The 23,075-nt window shown below is 43.2% G+C and overlaps 1 protein-coding gene and 1 long non-coding RNA gene across 3 annotated transcripts in view; both read left to right on the top strand.

The window, feature by feature from the left end:
* LOC132837223 (histone H2AX-like) overlaps nt 1-23,075 on the top strand; it is a 50,541-nt gene that overhangs the window by 23,772 nt on the left and 3,694 nt on the right. The window lies entirely within an intron of this gene.
* Nucleotides 3,718-21,472, top strand: LOC132837265 (uncharacterized). Of its 2 annotated transcripts, XR_009647487.1 has the most exons (4): nt 3,718-3,850; nt 4,802-4,856; nt 10,336-10,418; nt 21,327-21,472. It is a non-coding gene; the product is annotated as an uncharacterized LOC132837265 (long non-coding RNA). The 2 variants fall into 2 exon arrangements; XR_009647486.1 differs by lacking the exon at nt 21,327-21,472 and having other exon boundaries at nt 10,336-10,477.

The raw sequence follows: 23,075 nt of genomic DNA, 5'->3' as shown, positions 1-23,075 counted from the left end.
GATTCACTCATGGTACCTGCCCGAAGCATACTGACATACACCTCCAGCAGGTCCTGGCCAATCAAGTCTCACAGAGCAGAATAGAGCTCGACTGGTAAGCCGTCGCTTCCAGGAGTTTTATTCTTTTCGAAGGACTCGAGGGCCTTGGTCAGCTCATCCAGAGATAGCAGCTGGTCCAGCCTCTCGCATGTTCTGTCATTTAAGACCTCCATGATAGAGGACAGGAACGAATGGGAGGCCGCGCTGTCAGTCGGCTTCGCGTCATACAGATTGGCATAGAAGGATTTACTGATCCTCATGACGTCAGCCTGAGATGACGTTACCGAGCCATCTTCTTCCTTCAGGCTGCTGAGCACAGAGCTCTCTTTGTGCACCTTCTGGAAGAAGAAACGTGAGCACGTCTCGTCCTGCTCCACCGAGCGGATCCTGGACCGGAAGATTATCTTAGAGGCCTCCGAGGTAAAGAGCGGGGCTTGATGGCCCTTCACCTCCTTGAGGTCCTCCGTGACATCGACCCCCATCGTCTGCAGCAGGATCAAGTACTGCATACTTTCCTGGAGTTGGGACAGTTTTCCCTGCCTCTCTCTCTCTCGCCTCCTGAACACCTTTGCGGATGAAGAACCTCTTGATGTTCCCTTTTACTGTTTCCCACCAGTCCGCTGGAGACTCAAAGAGGGGCTTCATGGTTCTCCAATCTGCGTAGTCCCTCTTGAGCTCCTCAATGTTTCCCAGGGTCAACAGCTTTGTTCAGTTTCCACGTTCCCTTACCTGCCCACTGCTCGTCCTGTAGGTGACAGTCGGCCAGCAGGAGGCAGTGGTCAGAGAAGAACACCGGCTTGACATCAGTAGATCTGACCGAGAGAGTTTGGGACACAAACAGGTAATCTATCCTTGAACGGATAGACTTGTCTGCCCGTGACCAGGTGGATCTACGCTGCGCTCCATCTGCAGGGGTGCTGCAGCTTGGCATCTTTGACCCGTTCCATCAGGGCTCTAGACGTGGCGTCCAGTTTACTGACCCCCCGCCCCCGGATCGTCCATCTGCATCAATGATACAGTTGAAGTCTCCGGCCAGAATGACCGGCTTGGACGTAGCCAGCAACAGTGGAAGCTGCTGCAGGACGGCCAACCGTTCACTCTTACCCGCTGGGGCGTAAACATTAATCAGTCTCAGGGGAGCATTCCTGTACGTGACGTCGACGACGAGGCGCCCGCCATAACCTCGGAGACGGTGAAGTTGCCTCCTCGCAACAGGATACCCAGGCCAGAGGTGCGGCTATCGTTGCCCCCCAACCAAACTGACGGCCCATGAGCCCACAAGCTTGACCATCTCCTGTAGCTGCTGATGTGTGGTATCCCACACAGATGCAGAAACAGGACATCGGCTTTAACGCTGGTCATGAAGGCCATCATAGAAACACATCGCGCAGCCAATTTGATGCTATGCACATTGATGCTGGCAATTTTAAACCCCATTTTAACAGTTTACGAGGTTACCAGTTTCCATTTGCTGCTGGTCTTGCCCCTCTGGGGCAGCTGTGTGCATCTCCGTGGTGACGGCAAACTGCTGGACCTTCCCAGGGCTGAGGTAGCTGTCCGGCTCCACGCTGGAGCCATTTCCCCACTCTAGTGTCTTCGGGTCAGGCCCAGGGTCCGCACCGTCTTGTTCTCCATCTGACAGCGGGGCTGTCACTGGACAGCTGCTCCCAGTTACCTGGAGCTCTGGGCCGGTGGGTACCTCTTGGTTCTCACTGTGTTGGGGGAGGCCTTTACCCATCCCCTCAGACGGATCATCTTTTCCTGCTTGGGCGGTGATGCCCTCCTTTCTCCCCAAGGCATTCTGTCTCTTCGTCTGGTGATGACCCTCCTTGCACCCGTCCTCACCATCGGAAGAGCTGCCAGTATCCTCGTCGTGTAGGTGTCACTTTGGGGCCCTTGAGAGGTTTCCTCTTCCTGCTTTTGACAGTAATCCAATCCTCGGCCTCCTTTGATCCCTCCTCTTCCATTTCCTCCGTCTGTCTTGAAGGAGTTTGGATCGGCTGCTGCATCTCCCCGCTGTCTGCCGTCTGCTCCGCTACAGCCTGCCCATCCTTCTGGGTGCCTCCAGACACCGTTCCCGTGCTGTTTTGTGGTACCTTGCCGGTCTTAGTCGGTCCACGGCTCGTGTTGCCACCTCCGGCCATCTGTGCGTAGGTGGTGGCTCCTAGTCTTGGGCAGGCCTTGTACATGTGGCCCACCTCTCCGCACAGATTACAGTTCTTGGCCTCCTTACATTCCTTGGTTGAGTGGCCTTCCTGCTTGCAGTTTCGGCAGACGGTCACCTTACAAGGTTCGGCACACTTTCGGCTGCCCTGCATATGTCAGGTAACCTCTGCTTCCTCCGATGGCAAAGCTGGAGTGTGGGTGGAGGATGTTCCTACTGGCATCGACCCTCAGGGTTACCCTGACCTGTCGTTTGCTGGTCCAGATCCTGAAATTATTGACCACATCGGTACTCTCTCCCTCAACCTGGACGTATCTTCTCAAGAAGGTCAGGACATCTGCTGGGACGTGAGGGTTGTACATCTGGATTGTTACAACCCGACTCCTCTGCGCAGGAAGCACACACAATGGGACTGCCGACAATATGAAGAACAGAGGTTCCCCTTCCTTCTCCTTGAAGACCTTCAGGAGCTGCTCGCAATTCTTCACGCTCCTGAAGGTCACGTCGAAATAGCCTGCCACAGGGAAATCCTGCAGGCAGTACATGTCCGCTGCTTGAAACCCACAGCTGTCCGGCAAAATCTTCTTCACAAACACCGTCCGATTGACCGGTGTGTGCTCCTCCACCTTCTTCACAGTCACCCAGACTGTGTTGCGAGGCCATAGCTCTGAGGTTGGCTGGTACCTGAATTGGCATGAGGCCGAAGCCAGCATAAAGATCCACCAAGAGCAGGTCAGCACAACCAAACGATCCTCCAATCACGATCCAGCGATGGTCTCCAGTAGCTCTGACCACTCGCAACACGATCCACGTGGTTTCTCCCCCGCCAGCGCACGTCCGCAGCGTTGAACCTGCAACTCTCGAGCAGAATCTCTTCCTCTGGTCCTCAGGAACTACACAATCTGACCGAGAGCATTGAGGCTTCAAACCCGCAGCACTCCAGCAAAATTACCATATCCCAACCCAATCACACAGTCCAAAGATGTGCGGGTCAGGTGAATTGGCCATGCTAAAATTGCCCGTAGTGTTAGGTAAGGGGTATATGTAGGGGTATGGGTGGGTTGCGCTTCGGCGGGTCGGTGTGGACTTGTTGGGCCGAAGGGCCTGTTTCCACACTGTAAATAATCTAAAAAAAATCTATCTAATCTAATCTGATCGCTCAAACAAGGGAAACAGCTTCTCTACATTCACCCTCTCCATACGCCTCATAATCTTTCACACCACAATCATGTGCCACCACCTCAGTCGTCTCTGGTCTAAAAATAATCCATGCGCATTTAGTCTCTCCTTTTTTTTGGTCCTAATATTTGTGCTTTGACCCTGATACTGGGTCTGGGGTTAGCACTGCTGCTGTCACCGTCGGTTTATTGCGCATGATTTCTTCCTGCAACCCGAGGCAGCGCATGCGCGATGCTGCCCCTTCCCCAAAGCTGACCTGGTCCTGACCAGAGGAGCGCATGCGTGAGGCCCTCCCCCCGCGCTGCCATTGAGGAGCATTTACTCTGAGCGCAAGAGGTTTGTTTGAAACAGACCGCAATGGAGAGATCAGCGCCCAGGGAAGCGAGGGAACAGCAGGCTCCTTCCAGCAGCACATCGGGATGGGAGCCTGGGACACAGAGGGGGCTCCGAGACCGGGATTGATTCGGGGTGAGTTCAGGGAGAACCGGGAGCTGTTTGTAAGAGGCCGAGCGAAGCAGGAACTGGTCCCGGAACTTGGAGTGAGCGGGCTGGGGGGAAGAGAGAGGCCTTTCTCGGGCTGTGTGTGGGCCTGCTGAGGGAGGCAGAGCGGGAAGAAGCTGCTGTGGGACATTCTTGTGGTTTTTCATCCCCCCAGAGGTGGGGAACCTTTTCATGTTGGAAGGTTGTATAGTTGTAATCTAATAAGGCTGCATCCAAGAAACTTCAATTATATGTTCTTCAAAATTCGCATTTTTTAAATTGTGGCCGTCAGTCTGTGAGGATTATCTCGTTGAATTTTCTTTTACTCTCTGGTATTTTAAATATATTAATTTTAACATTAAAATAAAAATTATAAAGGACGAACAAAAAAATTAATTTAAAAAATTTGGATTCATTCAAAGGGCCACACACATTGGCCTAGAAGGCCGCAGGTTCCCCACCCCTGCTTAAACACTAATGGGAATTCATTGTTTGGTTTCTGTTTCACGCTGTTTGTTGCGAATAGACATTGAAATAAAGGACAGTAGAAATAAATATTATAATCCCATGAAGGATAAATATAGCAGGCACCAGATAAATGTCTCCAAGTATGTGAAATTGTGCCCAGTATTTGTTTTTCAACAGTTAATGTATTGGGAGCTGGACATTCAACCGTGGAATCATTGCATTTGTGTAGCTGTGCATATTTGTTGGTTAATTTATTTTTATCTAAGTAAAATGTTTTAAAGGTTGGCAAACAGAAAAAGACAGGAAGGAGCTCAAGGCTCAAGCTGAACCAGGATCAACTCTGTTCACCTCACCCTGTTCAAAAACAAAGAATTTAATGATCATGACCTGAATATTGCATTGATCATTTGATGTCTTCCTACTCGGCCTCTAGTGATGTACAGGAGCTCTCTCTCTTTTGTCTTTCTCCAGGCAAATATTTGATGGATCAATCCAAGAGTGACCAGCTGCTTCTCACAACCAGCAGGTATGTTACCACTTTCTGAAAAGAGAAGGTCCTTTCCACTGTCTGTGTTTTGAGTCAGACGCACATTGAGCTCCATTTCCAGAAATACACGTTCAATCCGAGAGTTAAACACAACTGATGAAATATAAATCTATATTATTTTGCCCTGTTCTCAGTGCATACCTCCTCAGTGACAGTAAATTCTATTATTCATAGGATTAGAAGCAGTTTAGACTGTATGCTTATAATAAATATACATTTTATGAGCTGCATTAAATCCATATGTAGATTTGGTATTTTTAAATTACAATCAATATGAACAAATTGATCATACAGTTAGCTTGTTGTAATAAATATATATGAAGTAGATATAGAGTTCAGATGTGGAAGCAAAGTTGGACATTTGAGTAACTGAGCAGGACAAAATTATTCTTTGGATAAATAGTTGTCCTGTACAAAGACAATAGTCAAACAATGTAAATTTCAAATGAACCTCTTGGTCAAGCCTTATCTACAGAAGATATTTCTAGAGAGGATGCATCATGCTCATTCACATACGTATATCCGTGTCTGTCTCTGTCTCTTTCATTCTCACTCTCAGCCTGGTGTTGATGAAAACACACTTTATGTACGCTCCAATTCTGGTTGAGGGCCTGAGTAATGCAGAAGCATTTCCTTTTTTTTAATGTATGAAACATTGATTGATAAGACATTAAACCCACCTCATAAAGTGTATCAAGTCATGTCATGTATAATTGGAATCATAGAGACATATAGACAATGTTGGTGTTATATAGACCATTACCACTCTTCAAAGTGGTACAGATTGGCAGCACAACAGAAAACTCACTCTCACTCAGCCAGTTAATGGTAAAAGGGGAAAAAAAATGAAATTTAGGCCCACAAATTCTTCTAGATATGGACAGTCATAAATTGACTGACCAAATGATTAATTGCTTCAGAATATGTTAGTATTAGATGTTACATTATTGCAGTACACAGCAGCAACTGCCAAAGACTACTACACACAAAATAGAAAAAGAAAACTGAGATTGAATACAGTAAAATTCGGATTCTTGGCAAAGACAAGTATTAAACCAACATTAATCCCTCAATCACACAGATTTATCAAATATTTAACAGGTTTATCCTACACCCTGCTGAAAAAACACAACTGAACATAGAAAGAGAATGGCATTCATACTTGTCACTGTTGCACACAGAGCCAAACTGGCACAATATTCAAAGGTGGAAAACTGCAGAACTAATCTCAAATTGGCATTTACAACAAGACTGGCAGTGAGTGGATGGAGATTAGAATCCCAACAATTAGTGGATACTCTTTTGGAGAATAGAATAAGAATAGAATGTCCCAGTGCAGACATGGCAGGCTGAATGTCTGTACCAATTCTGTGATTGAGTCACAAGTCAGAAAATGCATAAGAGATTAAGGCCCAATCTCAACACCCTAATCACTATTATCACAGATTCAATCACAGTCACAGAATTGTTTTCTAATTCATACATGGGATGGTCCATCACTGACTAGGCCAGCATTTATTGCCCATCCGTAACTACCCCTGCAGCCACATTGATGTGGGTCTAGAGTCACATGCAGGCCAGACAAGGGAAGGATGGCAGTTTCCTTCATTCAAGAACATTACTGAACCAGATGAGTTTTTCTGGCAATCAACAATGGATTTACGGATATCATTAGACTCTTGGAATATTATTGGCTGCCAGAGAATTCAGCAACTTTGATATACAAGAGTTGAAAGTGACTGGAACTCATTGAGAACTTCAATCTCTCAGTCACACAGCAGAAACTGGCATGTATAGACCAATTCCTAAATTCACACATGGACACAGCAGAAATTGACATGTATACATCAAGTCCTAAATTCTTGTATGGACACAACCAAAACTGATAGGCATCGATTGATATCTGCTCTCACGTATTCACATTGCGGCAATTAAAAGGGAGAGAAAAAAAATCATGCACACACATACGACAGGTACAGGTTAATAACTAGACTAACACATTCGTATAGCAAAACCTGACAGGTACAGTATGATCAATGAATTTGCACATGTATAAACAAGAAGCTGAGATACAAATTAATAACTGCGCTCTCAGATGCACAGAGCAGAATCTGACAAGGACAGGTTGCTAAATAACTCACACATGCAGTTGGCAATAAATTTCGGAGAAAGATTGATAACTACACTCTCATTCATAAAGCAGAAACTGACAGGAATAGATTGATTATGCTCCCAATTTCAAATCACGTAAATTGACATGTACACTTTGATAATGACACTCACAAAGAAGAAACTGACAGGTAGAGATTGATAACAAAACAAACATTAGTGGAAAATTCACAGGTCTGGCAGTGTTTCAGGTCTAGTGACCAGTCCTCTGAACTGAGGCTGGCAAAGATAATGCACACAGTGTGGACTCCTCTATGTTGGAGAAACTGAGTGTAGATTGGGTGTCCACTGTGCAGGACGCCTACATTCTGTCCAGACAAAGAGACCCTGAGCTTCCAGTTGCCTGCCATTTAAACACACCCTGTTCCCTGGCCAAGATCTCTGTCTCAGGTTTGCTGCAGTGCTCCAGCGAAGCTCAGTGAAAGCTGGAAGAATGGCACCTCATTTTCTGCTTGGGATCTTGACAGCCTTCTGGATTCAATATTGAGTTCAACAACTACAGGACTTGAGCTCTCCCATGTCTTTACCCAAAACCCCACATGTCTGGTCTTGTTAACATATAGTCTGCTATTATACACCATCAATTGTTAGCCACTAACAGGCCCTATTAATATGCAATCCACCCTCTTAGTCTGACAGTTATCTACTCCTTTTTTCTGTCATACTGTTCTTCTTTCTTTGGACTCTATCTCCATCTGTCTTTTACTCGTCACCCTTCCACCCACCCTATCTTCTGTAGAAAAACTAATATTTTCCAGAAAATACAGAAGTTTGAATACACCACCCAACAAACTCAAGAACAGCTTCTCTGCTGTTATCAGACTTTTGAATGGACTGCTCAAATTTTAAAGGTGAAAGTGGTTACTGCAGATGCTGGAGATTCGCGTCAAGATTAGAGTGGTGCTGGAAAAGCACAGCAGGACAGGCAGTATCCAAGGAGCAGGAAAACTGACATTTCTGACATTCCTGATGAAAGGCATTTGGCTGAAACGTCGATTTTCCTGCTCCTCGGATGCTGCCTGACCTGCTATGCTTTTCTGGCACCACTCTAATCTCGCTCAAATTTTATTGTTAAGCTCTTTCTCTTTGCAGCTTTAATACTGTATTGCGGATTCTGTTCTATTACCCTGATGCATTTTGTATGATATTATCTGCCTGTAAAGCACACAACACAATATGTTTCATTGTATCTCAGTGCGTGAGAATAATAAATCAGATCAAATCAAATGGATAACTACACTCTCAGAGAGCAGAATCTGAGAGGTACAAGTTGATAACTACAGTCACACAAACTGACAGGAAAAGATTAATAAAAACACTTGAACATTGACATTACAAAGCCTGACAGGGAAAGATTGATAACTAAACTCTCACATTCACAAAGCAGAAACTGATAGCGACAGGTGAAATCTCAGCTCACACAATCGCATAGTAGAAACTGGAAGGATTGACATTTACACAAACATATTCACCAAGCAGAAACTGACAGCTATAGATTGACAACTATATTTATGTATTCACACGGCAGAGTCAGAAAGATACAGATTGACAGTTACACTCACTTTGACAAAGAAGAAATTGACAGGTAGAGGATGATAACTGTACTCCCACATTCACTCGCTGAAACTGACCATTACAGTTTAATTAATATACCCACATTCACAGAGCAGAATGTGATCAATAACTGTATTCACAGTGGCACGGTGACTCAGCGGTTAGCACTGCTGTCTCACAGCACCAGGGTCCCAGGTTCGATTCCAGCCTCGGGCAACTGTCTGTGTGGAGTTTGCACAGCCTGCCGTGTCTGCGTGGGTTTCCTCCGGGCGCTCTAGTTTCCTCCCACAGTTCAAAGATGTGCAAGTCAGGTGAATTGGTCATGCTAAATTGCCCATAGTGTTAGGTGCATTAGTCAAAGGGAAAATGGGTCTGGGTGGGTTACTTTTCAGAGGGTCATTGTGGACTGGTTGGGCCGAAGGGCCTGTTTTCACACTGTAGGGAATCTAATCTAATCTAATCTATTGACAGGGAAGAAACCGACAGGGACGGATTGGTCTCTACACAGTCATATTTACGTAGTCGAAACAGATTGTTTTTACCAGAGTATCATTGTCAATGACTGCAGATGCTGGAAACCAGATTCTGGATTAGTGGTGCTGGAAGAGCACAGCAGTTCAGGCAGCATCCAAGGAGCAGCAAAATCGACATTTTGGGCAAAAGCATTTCCTGATGAAGGCCTTTAGCTGGAAAAGTCGATTTTACTGCTTCTTGGATGCTGCCTGAACTGCTGTGCTCTTCCAGCACCACTAATCCAGAATCTGGTTTCCAGCATCTGCAGTCATTGTCTTTACCTAGTTGATTTTCACCCCAATGATACTCTGGTGTCAAATAGCAAAACCTGACTGGTACTGTTTGATAATGGCATTCACGTATTGATATAGCTTAAACTTACAGGTAGAGATCAATATCTGCATTCACACAGAAGAACATGATGGGTACAAATTCATGACTAAATTTAATATTCGTACAACAGAAACTGACAGGTAGAGACTAATAGTGAAACTCACATTCTCATAGCAGAAACTGTGGTTCAGGTTGATAACTACACTCTCAGACACACAACAGAAACTGTAGGGACAGATTAGTAAGCAAACACACATTCGCAGGGCAGAAACTGACAGATATATAACTAAACTCGCATATCCACATTGGAAAAACACACAGAGACTGATCCTATATATTTCAAATGTATGAAATGTATTTATCAATCTGCACCTGTCGGTTTATGTTCTGTATGAGTATAGTCATCAGTCTGTCCCTGTTTGTCTTTCTGATGAGAAGATGTAAATATAATTACCAGAGAGTGACAGGGACAGATTAATAACTGCATTCACCTGCATATTTGCATAGATTATATGGATTGATAATTACAGTTTGAGAATAACACTCCTATTCACAGAGCAGCATTTAACAGGTACATTTTGATAATTGTCCTCACACATTCACTGAGCAGGAACTGACAGGTATGGATAGATAAGGAATCTTTCATATCCAGACACACACTCGCATTAGATTATCCCATTTGTAGAGGTGTTGTTAGTATCTGGTCCTCAGTGAATTGGTACAGATTTTTTTGATACAATCACCAAAGAGCAGCTCAAGTCTAGAATAGAATTAGCCCTGTGGTCCTGTTGGAATTGCTGTCTTGAAGGAAAAACAGCCTAATGATTATTAAATTATTACATTGATTTAATGTTGATTTACAAACAATGTCTCTTCTGTCTTCCTCCAGACAAATTACTTGAAGGACCAAGACAGTGTGATATGTCCTCAGTATGAAGCAAAGTGTGATCAGTTCCTTCTAACAAACAGCAGGTATGTTACTGCAGTCAGACTGAAGAGCATCCTTTCTGTAGTTACAGAGCAGATTGAATTAAACACACATTGACTCAATTTCCAGAAAGAAATTTTCAAATTAAGAGGAATTATATCACAAAAGAATTACAATTCTTTTTCTCCCTCACCATTCTTTATGTACATTACCCCATTTGCCATTAATAGTTATAATTCACAGCCATAGAATTGTAAAGATGTACAGCACAGAAGCAGACCATTCGGTCTCACCCATCCTTGCAAACCAGATATCCAAAACTAATCTTGTTCCATTTGGTAGCTCTAGTGCAATTTGCCAGCACTTGGCTCATTTCCCTCTAAACCATTCCTATTCATGCCTTTCAAATTTTGGAATTGTTCCAGCCTCCACCACTTCCTCTGGCAGCTCATTCCATATACACACCACCTTCTGCATAAGAACGTTGCCCCTCAGGTCTCTTTTAAATCCTTTCCCTCTCACCTGAAACCTGTGCCCTCTAGTTCTGGACACTCTCACCTCAGATAAAATACCTTGTCTATTTTGTCTATCAATGACCCTCCTGATTTCATAAAGGTCAGAATTTCATGAAGGTAATAAAATTCTGTAAGGTCATCCCTCAGCCTCTAACACTCCAGGGAAAACAGGCCCAGCTTCTTCAGTCTGTCCCTTTCGTTCAAATACTCGCACCCTGGTAACAAGCTTGTAAATTTTTTCTGAATGTTTCATGTTTCACAATGTCCTTCAATAGGAAGGAGACCAGAATTGCACACAATATTCCAATAGTGGCCAAACCAATTACCTGTATATCTGCAACATGACATCCGAACCCTTATATTCTATGTTCAGACCAATAAAGAACAGCATACTAAATGCCTTCTTCATTATCCTATCGACCAGCAATTCTACTTTCAAGGAACTATGAACCTACACTCCATGGTCTTTTGTACCCCCCAGGACCTAACCGTTAAGTGTATAACTCCTGCCTTGATTTGCCTTTCCAGAATGAAGCACCTGAGATTTATCTGATTGAAACTTCATCTGCCACTGCTCAGCCCAGTGGCCCATCTGATCATGATCCAGTTGTACTCTGAGGGAACCTTCTTTGCTGTCCACTATTATGTCAATTTTCGTGCCATCTGCAAACCTTTTATGTTCACATTCAAATCATTCATGTAAGTGATGAAAACCCAGCACTGATCCTTGTGGCACACCACTGATCACAGGTCTCCAGTCTGAAAGGTGACCCTCCACCACCACCCTCTGTCTTCCACGTTCAAGTCAATTCTGTGTCCAAATTGCTAGTTCTCCCCGATTTTCATGTGATCTAAACTTGCTAACCAGTCTACAATGTGGAAACTTGTTAAACGTCTTACTGAAGTCCACATAGATCATGGCCACCGCTCTATTCTCATCAATCATTGAGTCAAAGAGACACACAGCACGGAAACAGACCCTTCAGTCCAACTTGTCCATGCCTGTCAGCTATTCCAACCCAATCTAGTCCTCGTGCCAGCATCCAGTCCATATCCCTCCAAACCCTTCCAATTCATATATGAATTCAGATGCTTTTTAAAATTTACAATTGTACGAGCCCCCACCACTACCTCTGGCATTTCATTCCATGCACCTATCACCCTCTGCATGAATATCTTTTATCTCACCCTAAATGTGTGCCCTCTTGTTCTGGACCCCCCTCCATTTCCCAGGGAACATACCTTGTCTATTTCTCCCATCCATGCCCCTAATGGTTTTATAAACATCTATAAGGTCACTCATCAGCTCCCGATGCTCCAGGGAAAACTGCCGGCACCTATTCAACTTCTCCTTCTAGCTCAAATCCTCCAACCCTGGCAACATCCGTGTAAATCTTTTCTGAACAGCATCCTTCTGATAGGAAGGACACCAGACCTGTACGCAATATTCCAAAAGTGGCTGAACCAATGTTCTGTAGAGCTGCAAAATGTACTCAATACTCTGACCAATAAAGGAAAGCATACAAAATGCCTTCTTCACTATCCTATCTACCTGCGACTCCACTTTCAAGGAAATATACACCTGCATTCCAAGGTCTCTTTGTTCAGCAACACTCCCTAGGACCTTACCATTAAGTGTATAAGTCCTGCTAAGATCTGTTTTCCCAAAATGCAGCACTTCGCATTTATCTGAATTAAACTCCATCTGCCACTCCTCAGCTCATTGACCCATCTGATCAAGATTCTATTGTAATCTGAGGTAACCTTCTTCACTGTCGGCTACACTTGCAATTTTGGTGTCACCTGCAAACTTACTAACTGTACCTCCTTTGCTCACATCCAAATCATTTCTATAAACAATGAAAAGTAGTGGATATAGCACTCCACTGGTCACGGGCCTCCAGTCTGAAAAACAATCCTCCACTACTACCCTCTGTCTTCTACCTTTTGAGCCAGTTCTGTATGCAAATGGTGAGTTCTCCCTGTATTCCATGAGATCTAACCAATCTCCCATGGGGAAATCCTTTGTTACTTCTTCAGAAAACTCATTCAAGTTTGTGAGTCATGGTTTCCCACACACAAAGCCATGTTCGCTGTCCTGATTCTGTCCTTGCCTTTCAACATACGTAAAAACTCTGTCCCTCAGGATTCCCTCCAACATGAAAAAAAGAAAAAAAAAGAAAAACAAATGGGCGGCACGGTGGCACAGTGGTTAGCACTGCTGCCTCACAGCGCCTGAGACCCGGGTTCAATTCCCAACTCAGGCAACTGACTGTGTGGAGTTTGCACGTTCTCCCCGTGTCTGCGTGGGTTTCCTCCGGGTGCTCCGGTTTCCTCCCACAGTCCAAAGATGTGCGGGTCAGGTGAATTGGCCATGCTAAATTGCCCATAGTGTTAGGTAAGGGGTGTGGGTGGGTTGCGCTTCGGCGGGTCGGTGTGGACTTGTTGGACCGAAGGGCCTGTTTCCACACTGTAAGTAATCTAATCTAATCTTGCTCAACACCGATGACAGGCTTACAAGCCTAAAGTTCCCACCTTCCTTAAATTGTAGCACCACATTAGCAACCTCTAGTCTTCCAACACCTCATCTGTGACTATCTTGATAAAAATATCCCGGCAAGGGACACAGCAATCACTTTGGTAACTTCCCACAGGAAAGTCTGATCAGGTCCTGGGGATTTATCCACTTTTATGCGTTTCAAGGCATCCAGTACTTCTTCCTCTGTAATATGGATATCTTTCAAGATGTCACCATCTATTTCCCCCATTCTATATTTTCCATGTCCTTCTCCACAGTAAACAGTGATGAAAAATATTCTTTTTGTATCTCCCCCATCTGTGTTTCCACACAGAGGCTGCCTTCTGATCTTTGAGGGGCTCTAATCTCTCCCTAGTTACCCTTTTGTCCTTAAATGTATTCATAAAATCCTTTGGCATTTTCCTTAACCCTGTTTGCCAAAGTTATCTCATGTCCCCTTTTTGCCCTCCTGGTTTCCCTCTTAAGTATACTCCGACTGCTGAGGGAGGATATTCCCGGAAATACATCCAGGGAAGTTATTTGGCTGGAACTGAGAAATAAGAAAGGGCTGATCACCTTATTGGGATTGTATTACAGACCCCCCAATAGTAAGAGGGAAATTGAGAAACGAACTTGTGTGGAGATCTCAGCCATCTGTAAAAATAATAGGGGAGTTATGATAGGGGATTTTAACTTTCCAAACATTGACTGGGACTGCCATAATGTTAAAGGTTCAGATGGAGAGGAATGTCTTAAGTGTGTACAAGACAATTTTCTGATTCAGTATGTGGATGTACGTACTAGAGAAGGTGCAAAATCTGGCCTACTCTTGGGAAATAGGGCAGGGCAGGTGACTGAGGTGTCAATGGGGGAGCACTTTGGGGCCAGCGACCATATTTCTATTCGTTTTAAAATAGTGATGGAAAAGGATAGACCAGATCTAAAAGTTGAAGTCCTAAATTGGAGAAAGGCCAATTTTGACGGTATTAGGCAAGAACATTCGAAAACTGATAGGAGGCAGATGTTCGCAGGTAAAGGGATGGCTGGAAAATGGGAAGCCTTCAGAAATGAGATAACAAGAATCCAGAGAATATATATTCCTGTCAGGGTGAAAGGGAAGGCGGATGACTAAAGAAACTGAGGGTTTGTTTAAGAAAAAGAAGGAAACAGATGTCAAGTTTGGACAGGATAGATTGATTGAATCCTTAGAACTGTATAAAGAAAGTAGGAATATACTTAAGAGGGAAATCAGGAGGACAAAAGGGGGTCATGAGATAGCTTTGGCAAATAGACTTAAGGAGAATCCAAACGGTTTTTACAACTATGTTGAGGACAAAAGGGTAACTAGGGAAAGAATAGGGCCCCTCAAAGATCAGCAAGGTGGCCTTTGTGTGGAGCCACAGAAAATGGGGGAGATACTAAATGAATATTTTGCATCAGTATTTAATGCGTAAAAGCATTTGGAAGATATAGACTGTAGGGAAATAGATGGTGACATCTTGCAAAATGTCCAGATTACAGAGGAGGTAGTGCTGGATGTCTTGAAATGGTTAAAGGTGGATAAATCCCCAGGACCTGATCAGGTGTACCCGAGAACTCTGTGGGAAGCTAGAGAAGTGATTGCTGGACCTCTTGCTGAGATATTTGTATTACCGATAGTCTTAGGAGAGGTGCGGAAAGACTGGAGGTTGGCAAACTTGGTGCCACTGTTTAAGAAGGGCGGTAAAGACAAGACAGGGAACTATAGACCGGTGAGCCTGACCTCGTTGGTGGGCAAGTTGTTGGAGGGAATCCTGAGGGACAGGATGTACCTATATTTGGAAAGGCAAGGGCTGATTCGGGATAGTCAACATGGCTTTGTGCGTGGGAAATTATGTCTCTCAAACTTGATTGTATTTTTGAAGTAACAAAGAAGATTGATGAGGGCAGAGTGGTAGATGTGATCTATATGGACTTCAGTCAGGCATTTGACAAGGTTCGTCATGGGAGACTGATTAGCAATGTTAGATCTCATGGAATACAGAGAGAACTAGCCATTTGCATACAGAACTGGCTCAATGGTAGAAGACAGATGGTGGTGGTGGAGGATTGTTTTTCAGACTGGAGGCCTGTGACAAGTGGAGTGCTCCAAGGATCGGTGCTGGGTCCTCTACTTTTTGTCATTTACATAAATGATTTGGATGCGAGCATAAGCGGTACGGTTAGTAGGTTTGCAGATGACATCAATATTGGAGGTGTAGTGGACAGTGAAGAGGGTTACCTCAAATTTCAACAGGATCTTGACCAGATGGGCCAATAGGCTGAGAAGTGGCAGATGGGAGTTTAATTCAGATAAATGCGAGGTGCTGCATTTTGGGAAAACAAATCTTAGCAGGACTTATACACTTACTGGTAGTGTTGCTGAACAAAGACTTTGGAGTGCAGGTTCATAGCTCCTTGAAAGTGGAGTCGCAGGTAGACAGGATAGTTAAGAAGGCATTTAGTATGCTTTCCTTTATTGGTCAGAGTATTGAGTACAGTAGTTGGTTGGTCATGTTGCAACTGTACAGGACATTGGTATAAAAGAGACCTAAGGGACAACTTTTTCACATAGAGTGTGGTACGTGTATAGAATGAGCTGCCAGAAGATGTAGTGGAGGCTGGTACAATTGCAACATTTCAAGAGGCATTTGGATGGGTATATGAATAGGAAGGGTTTGGAGCGAAAATGGCTAGGTGCTGGCAGGTGGGACTAGATTGGGTTGGGATATCTGGTTGGCATGGACGGGTTGTACCGAAGGGTCTGTTTCCATGCTGTACATCTCAGTCAGATCCTCCCTCAACCACCTCTGCTCAGAGGAAGCCAAACCCAGCTCATACTGTCTCCCCTTTTGACGGAGACTTTCCAACCTACTGCATCCTTTCCAGCCAATCCCATCCTTCTAATTGTGTGGTAATCAGAACTGCACACAGTATTTGATCAGTATTTGAAAGGTGGAATAAGACTTCCTCGCTCTTACATTCAACAGCTCAGGTACTGAAAGAAAGCATCCTGTATGCCTTCTTCAGCAGCCTGTCTGCCTGTCAGTACACCTTCTGTGGGGTCAGGTACGTTTTGGTGCCGATCATTTGGCCCCGCCGTTTTGGTTCTAAACTGTTTTGATGCTCATTACTTTGGCGCTGAGCTGTGTTGGCGCCAATTCAGAATAAAAATAAAAGTCTTGGTGAAAGAAGAGAGGATGACTAACGACCCAATGTAATTTTCTCAACTAGCAAGAGTTGATAGTCAAAGCTGTAATGACCCGCTGTAGATTCAAGTCTTGTTTTGTAATCATTTTCTCATTTTAACAATTGTTAATAGTCATCTACTGCCTTGATGATACTTAAGCCCTTCTGTCTTCACATTGGAAAGCTGTAATACAATTTTCTTTTGATTTTCCTTGTGGAGCCTATACCAGAAATGGCTGAAAACATTCTAAGCAAAAAAGACAACCAAAAATTTTCACATGATGATTCTCTATATGTGTTTGATAAGTGTAGCAAAATGTAGAAATTCCTTTTTATAATGAATAGCCTAAAATAATGAATAAAAAAGAATTCAATTTCTTTCTTATAATGCAATAAAGACTCATTTATTACAGGCTCTACAAGACTTTTTTAAATTCTGAATTGGTGCCAAAACAGCTCAGCGCCAAAATGGCCGGGGCCAAATGATCGGTGCCAAATAGTCCCATTCCACCTTCTGTGATCTATAAACTTGTATACCAAGGCCCCTTTTGTCCTCAGTACTGCCGAGGGACCAATCCTTCATTGTGTAATTCTTTGCCTTATTAAATGCATGACCTCACATTTATCAGGATTAAATTCCATCTGCCATTGCAGTGCCCAATGTTCTCATGCTGTAGCCTGAGACCATCCCCCTCACTGTCAACAACGCCGCCGACTTTCATGTCATAGAGGAAAGAACAGTACAACATAGGAACAGGCCATTGCACTGAAACGCATAATATTTCTGCATGAAAAATTAATCCGCAGGCTTACTAATTATACATTCTACATTCACATCCAATTGTGAATATGTACTTAACAAGCAGCAAAGGTCCCAGCACTGATCCCTGTGGTACAGCGTTGGTCACAGGCTTCCAATCACAAACACAACCCTCCATTATCATAGTTTGCATCCTGTGTGCAAACTCATTTCAGATCCAAATTGCATGGGACTCCAAGAGCCGAGTTTGGACCAGTCTTTTATATGGGACTTTGTCAAAGGCTGTAGGGGTGGCCTGTACCTGGCCAGAATAGAGTGGCCCATATCTGTTAACACAAACTGACCTTTAAGAATTAAACAGGATGTGAAATGCAATGGCAGGCAGAAACTATGCCAAGCAGCCTACTCACACAGTAAGACATAATGCGTTGAACGAGCCACTGCGAGGACAGTAAAAAGGACCCAGCCTGTAGCCATTCGAAACAGTTCTGACAAACAGACCGAAGGTCTGGTAAATGAGTAACTCCAGCCACATTAAATGAAAGGGTCATTGTCCCAGTTAATGAACAATTACCAGGTGCTAGTTACAGCCCATTAATGCCCTAAAACAGCTGAGGGTGCAACAGCTAAAGTTATCGTTAGAATATTTAGAATTAGGTTCTCATAAAGAAACATAGCATCATCACTGTAGTTTTCAGCATACAAAATAGATGCATAATGCTAAAGCATAAAGAGGAAAAGAAGCATTCAAACCTGGAAGTGAAGGTTAATTAGCTTTAGGTAATACTTCTCTTACACCCAGAACACAATAGATTGCTCACAGTCCATTAATCACAAAGTCCTAATTGTTGGGATATCTAAATTTTGTAACTGAGTTTTTATAACAGAAATTAAAATTACAAGTCTATGGCAAGTAAGTCAAAACAAACTCTCCTTTTATTTTTCTTCATATATTTCCTCTCTGGCCGAATTATATCAGAGGAGCAATTGACCTTGATAAAATGGAGTACAATGAATAATAGCATTCAAGCTGTCCTGAGAGAGATAAGCTAGACAGAGAGAAACCCGAGGGTGTATAGAAAATAACTTTGGAATGTGAATGAAGAGGATGCATAGAAAGATCCCAAGGCCTAGAGACTACAGTGTCCTCTAAACTCTGAGAGGTAAGGGGATCCTAGGGCTGTCCATAGAAATGCCTATCATTGATTAGGTGCCTCATTGAATAGGGTATGCAAAGTAAGAGGGAGGAATATCATAATCAAGTTATATGTAATTGATATCAGAAAGTTTATAAACAATATTGCTTTTTATTGTAAAAAAATGTGTGTCATGGACCTCTCTTCTGAGGCCAGTCTTGGGGGAAGATCATTTGGCCCTCTCCCTGCACTAACCCGTTTCTGCTTGAATAAACACCTACCACTTGCCTGAATGCTGCCTGCCTGTCTGCTGAGTCTTTCCTGCCTGGTCAGGGGTTATGCTTCGACAAAGGCCTTACACAAGTCCATGTAAGCCACGTCAACTGCGCTATCCTCATCAATGTTCCATTACCAAGACTGGAGGTTTTGATTTAGGGGGAAGAGGCTGAACAGGCTATTGCTTTGTTCCATGGACTGTCAGAAAATGAGGTGTGACCTTTGTACAAGTTGAGAAAATCATGAGGGGCATGATAGGATGAATATCACTGGTTGTTTTCGGAATGTGGGTGAGTGCAAAAATAGAGGGCACAGGTTTGAATTGTGGAAAAAAGATTTTAAAAGGGCCTGTGGGGTTACTTTATCACATGGAATGCTTGTATGGAATGAGCTACCAGAGGAAGTGGAGGTGGTGGGTACAATTACAATCTTTTATAGGCACCTGGATGTCTGCAAGTAAAGGAACAGTTTTGATGGATATGTGTCAAATGCTGGCAAACGTGACTAGCCATGATGTGGGGGTGCCAGTGTTGGACTGGGGTGGACAAAGTTAGGAATCACACAACTCCAATTTGTCGTACACCAGGTTTATTTGGAAGCACTAGCTTTCAGAGCACTGCTCCTTCATCGCTCTGAAAGTTATTGCTTCCACGTAAACCTGTTGTACTATAACCTTGTGTTGAGATTTTTAACTTAAATGGAACTAGGCCAGATTAGGATCTCTGGTCTGCATGAACAGCTTGGACCAAAGGATCTGTTTCTGTGCTGTATAACTGTATGACTCTCTGAAGGCCGCACCTTGATATCACTCCTCCCAGTTAGACTCTGCACTATAGAAGGTGCCAAGGTCCATTGCTTTTACCTCCTTGACTCTGAAGAACAGCACTTCTGTGACAATGTACTGTGGTTTCACTTGTCTGTGAATCCTACAGATACAGTCAAAGCAATAAGAACTTTCCCATTCACTTCAGGAAACATGAACTGAAAACTCTCTCCTTTGCTAACTGGCTGTCCACTTAACAGCAAACATTTAAACTGCTCAGTAACACAATGCAGGAAGATTGAAGCAGGATCAATCGAGTGTGGGCATCCTTCCTGTATCCTAATAACTGATCCATTCAAAAACCATTTTTATACATAAAATCAGTGCATGTACACAACAGCCCAAGTACTCTATATTAAGTTTTTCACTAGACAACATGGCTCTAATCTGTTGACTACCTGTCCCATCTGAGCAGAGTTTGAAGGACAATAAACCATATCACAGTCCCATGAAATAGTACAGACTGACAGGGAGAGACTACTTCCCAAGTACACAAACCATACAAGTGAATGGAAGAAACAAGATTAGTTCTGCATTCAAAGAGAAGAACAAATAGTTGCAGACTGCACCAGTTATAGTTCTTATTTATGTAATGAAGGATTTGAAGGAAACTGGTTTCTGGACACAAGAAAGAGTGAGATAATGCCAACACACAGTGGGTACAGAATAATTTGCAAAACACAGAAATACTGTCCAGTTAATTGGCCAGTAGGCAAAAATGGAAAAATCAAGCCCATTAGGATCAAATGGTTGGGAGCGCTACCTTTTCCTTAAATTAATCAGGAAAGGTAAGAGTGAAGTATGTCAGTCCCAGTGTACAAGAGAACTTCCTATAAAATTCTAATGCATAGTATAACGTTGATCAAAAAGCAAACACCACTTGTTTCTTTAGAAATACTGAACCTATTGCATGCTAACAATGTATTCCACTTAAGTAGGGAAAGAAGTAAATAAGTAATCAGGTTAATTATTCCTCTAATTATCTCATCATGGATTAAACGTGCTGTCTAACTCTATGACAGTATGTAATTCATGTATCAATTCTGTTTGTCCAAACTGGAGCTTGCAGGCCAAGTGCCAATTGAAACAAATATTGCAATTTAATTTGTTTCCACAAGGGGAAAACAGAACACATCTCATACAAAATGACTGAATGAATACTTTGTTTTCAAGTGGTCCAAAGGGAAATTAAATATTAATATGAAAAGGTACACATTTAGAAAAATTCCCAGAGATTATTGGATACAGAATGCAAAAGCCCCCATAAAGAGGTCTTGTTATAAACATGTGAAAAATAAGTTCAAAATTCACATTCAGAATATAACTTACAATCATAACCTGTACCACAGAATAAAAGTTGTGGAAATTATCCAAACTGCTTTACGCTGCCAGAGACTGAAAATGGTATTTAAAAAGTCTTACTTTCAATTACAGTAGATGTAATTTCTCGGTGCAGATGGAGTTCATTTGGACCATCCCCCAGCAACAACTCCCCAAAGCAGATCCCAGCCAGACGTAGACCTCACCCTATACCCATAATTCCACATTTACCATAGTTAACCACTAACACTAGATTGGTGCTGGAAAAGCACAGCAGTTCAGGCAGCATCCGAGGAGCAGGAAAATCGATGCTTCGGGCAATCTGGTCTCCAGCATCTGCAGCCCTGGTTTTACCTTGTTTTAACCCACTGACACTGCACATCCTTGAATCCTCCAGGACAATTTACCATGGCTAATCCAGCAAACCTGCACATATTTGGACCATGCAAAAAAAACTTGAGCACTCAGAGGAAGCCCATGCAGACACGGGCAGAACATGCAAACTGCACGCAGGTAATGAACCAAGGCAGGAATTGAATCTGCATCCCTGGCACCACTGTGCCACCATGCCACCCTGACATGGATGGCAATAAATAAAATCTTATTCATGTTGAGCAACTGAGATTTGAAGTAAAAAGAGCTCCTGCAGTTTCTGCAAGTGTCATGTTAAACAGAGACAAATGTGTAAGTACACTCACTTATTCACAGAACACAAACTGACAGGTACAGATACTTTCAGGTACAGACGCACTCATCCATTCATATAGTTGAAGCTGTCAGGGATAGACTGATGATTGCACAAACACATTCACATTGCAGAAACTGACAAGTACATTTTGAGAATACACTCACATAGTCCCAGAGCAGAATCTCACAGGTATATATAATAACTACATTCTTACGTTCACCTAGAACCTAATGAGGCAGGTTGATAACTAAAATCACACTGACGTTGCAAAAGCTGACAGGTAGAGACTGGTAATGCTACTCATACGCATACAGCAGAATCTGACAGGGACAGATAGATAATTGGACTGTCATCTTCACATCACAGAAACTGACCGAGAGATAGATAACCAGACAGTCATATTCAAATTACAGAAACTGATGGACAGATCAATAACTGCATTTCCATATTCACAGATCAGAAACTGACAGGTACAAATGGATGGGCAAAGGTGAGGACTGCAGATGCTGGAAATTAGAGCTGAGAGTGTGGTGCTGGAAAAGCACAGCAGGTCTGGAAGCATCCGAGGAGCAGCAGAATCAATGTTTTGGTTAAAGGCCCCTTCATCAGTGCAGATGTATAACTACATCAATCCATTCACATAGCAGAAACTGATAGGGAAAGTTTGACAACTACACTCATGCGTTCGTGTCACAAAGTGAAAAGTACATTTCAATGCAGCCCCCCACATGTTCACTTAGGAGAAGATGGCAGGGACATTGATAACTACGTTCACATTTCAACAATGCTGAAACTGACATGGACAGATTGATAATTAAATGATCACATTCACAGAGCAGAAACTGACATAGTCACACAGTAGAAACCAACAGGTTTAGGGTGATAATTTCACTCAAGTATACACATCAGAATCTTACAGGGACAGAGTAATATCTGTACTCTCATATTCGCATTGCAGAAACGTAGAGCTGTAGATTGATATGTAGGCTCTCATTGTAAGTATAAAATAGTTGGGCATATTCTCACTGGAGATTTGAAGAACAATTCATCATCTTTAAGGCAAAAGAAAAGGATCTGAAGGGAGTTGACAGAGTTGATGCTGGGAGATTGTCACTGCTTATGAGAGAATCCAGAATAAGGGACACAGTTTTGAGCAGGAGGCCTTCTGCCTCAGAAAGAAGTGTAGAACATTCTCCCCTTGTTCTGTTCCACAGAGAGCAGTTAGGATTGGGTTATCAGTTTAGTTTATGCTAATGTAGCCACATATCTTTTTGACACAAAAGGGAGTGTTTGGTTATGGGTGCTAAATATCAAAATGAGATGAAGATCATAACTAAAATCTTTGTGATCTGTTCTCCTGACAGAGTACACAGGCAGATAAAAATACCAGACTTCTCATGCTTCTTATGATCTTCTGCTCTGAGATATTTAAAGTGACGCAAGTCTGAAAAAAATTAT

This window comes from Hemiscyllium ocellatum, chromosome 49, assembly GCF_020745735.1.
Source record: "Hemiscyllium ocellatum isolate sHemOce1 chromosome 49, sHemOce1.pat.X.cur, whole genome shotgun sequence".
NCBI classification, from domain to species: Eukaryota; Metazoa; Chordata; class Chondrichthyes; order Orectolobiformes; family Hemiscylliidae; genus Hemiscyllium; species Hemiscyllium ocellatum.
Note: the sequence above shows the minus strand (reverse complement) of the source record. Positions and strands in the feature narration are given on the sequence as shown.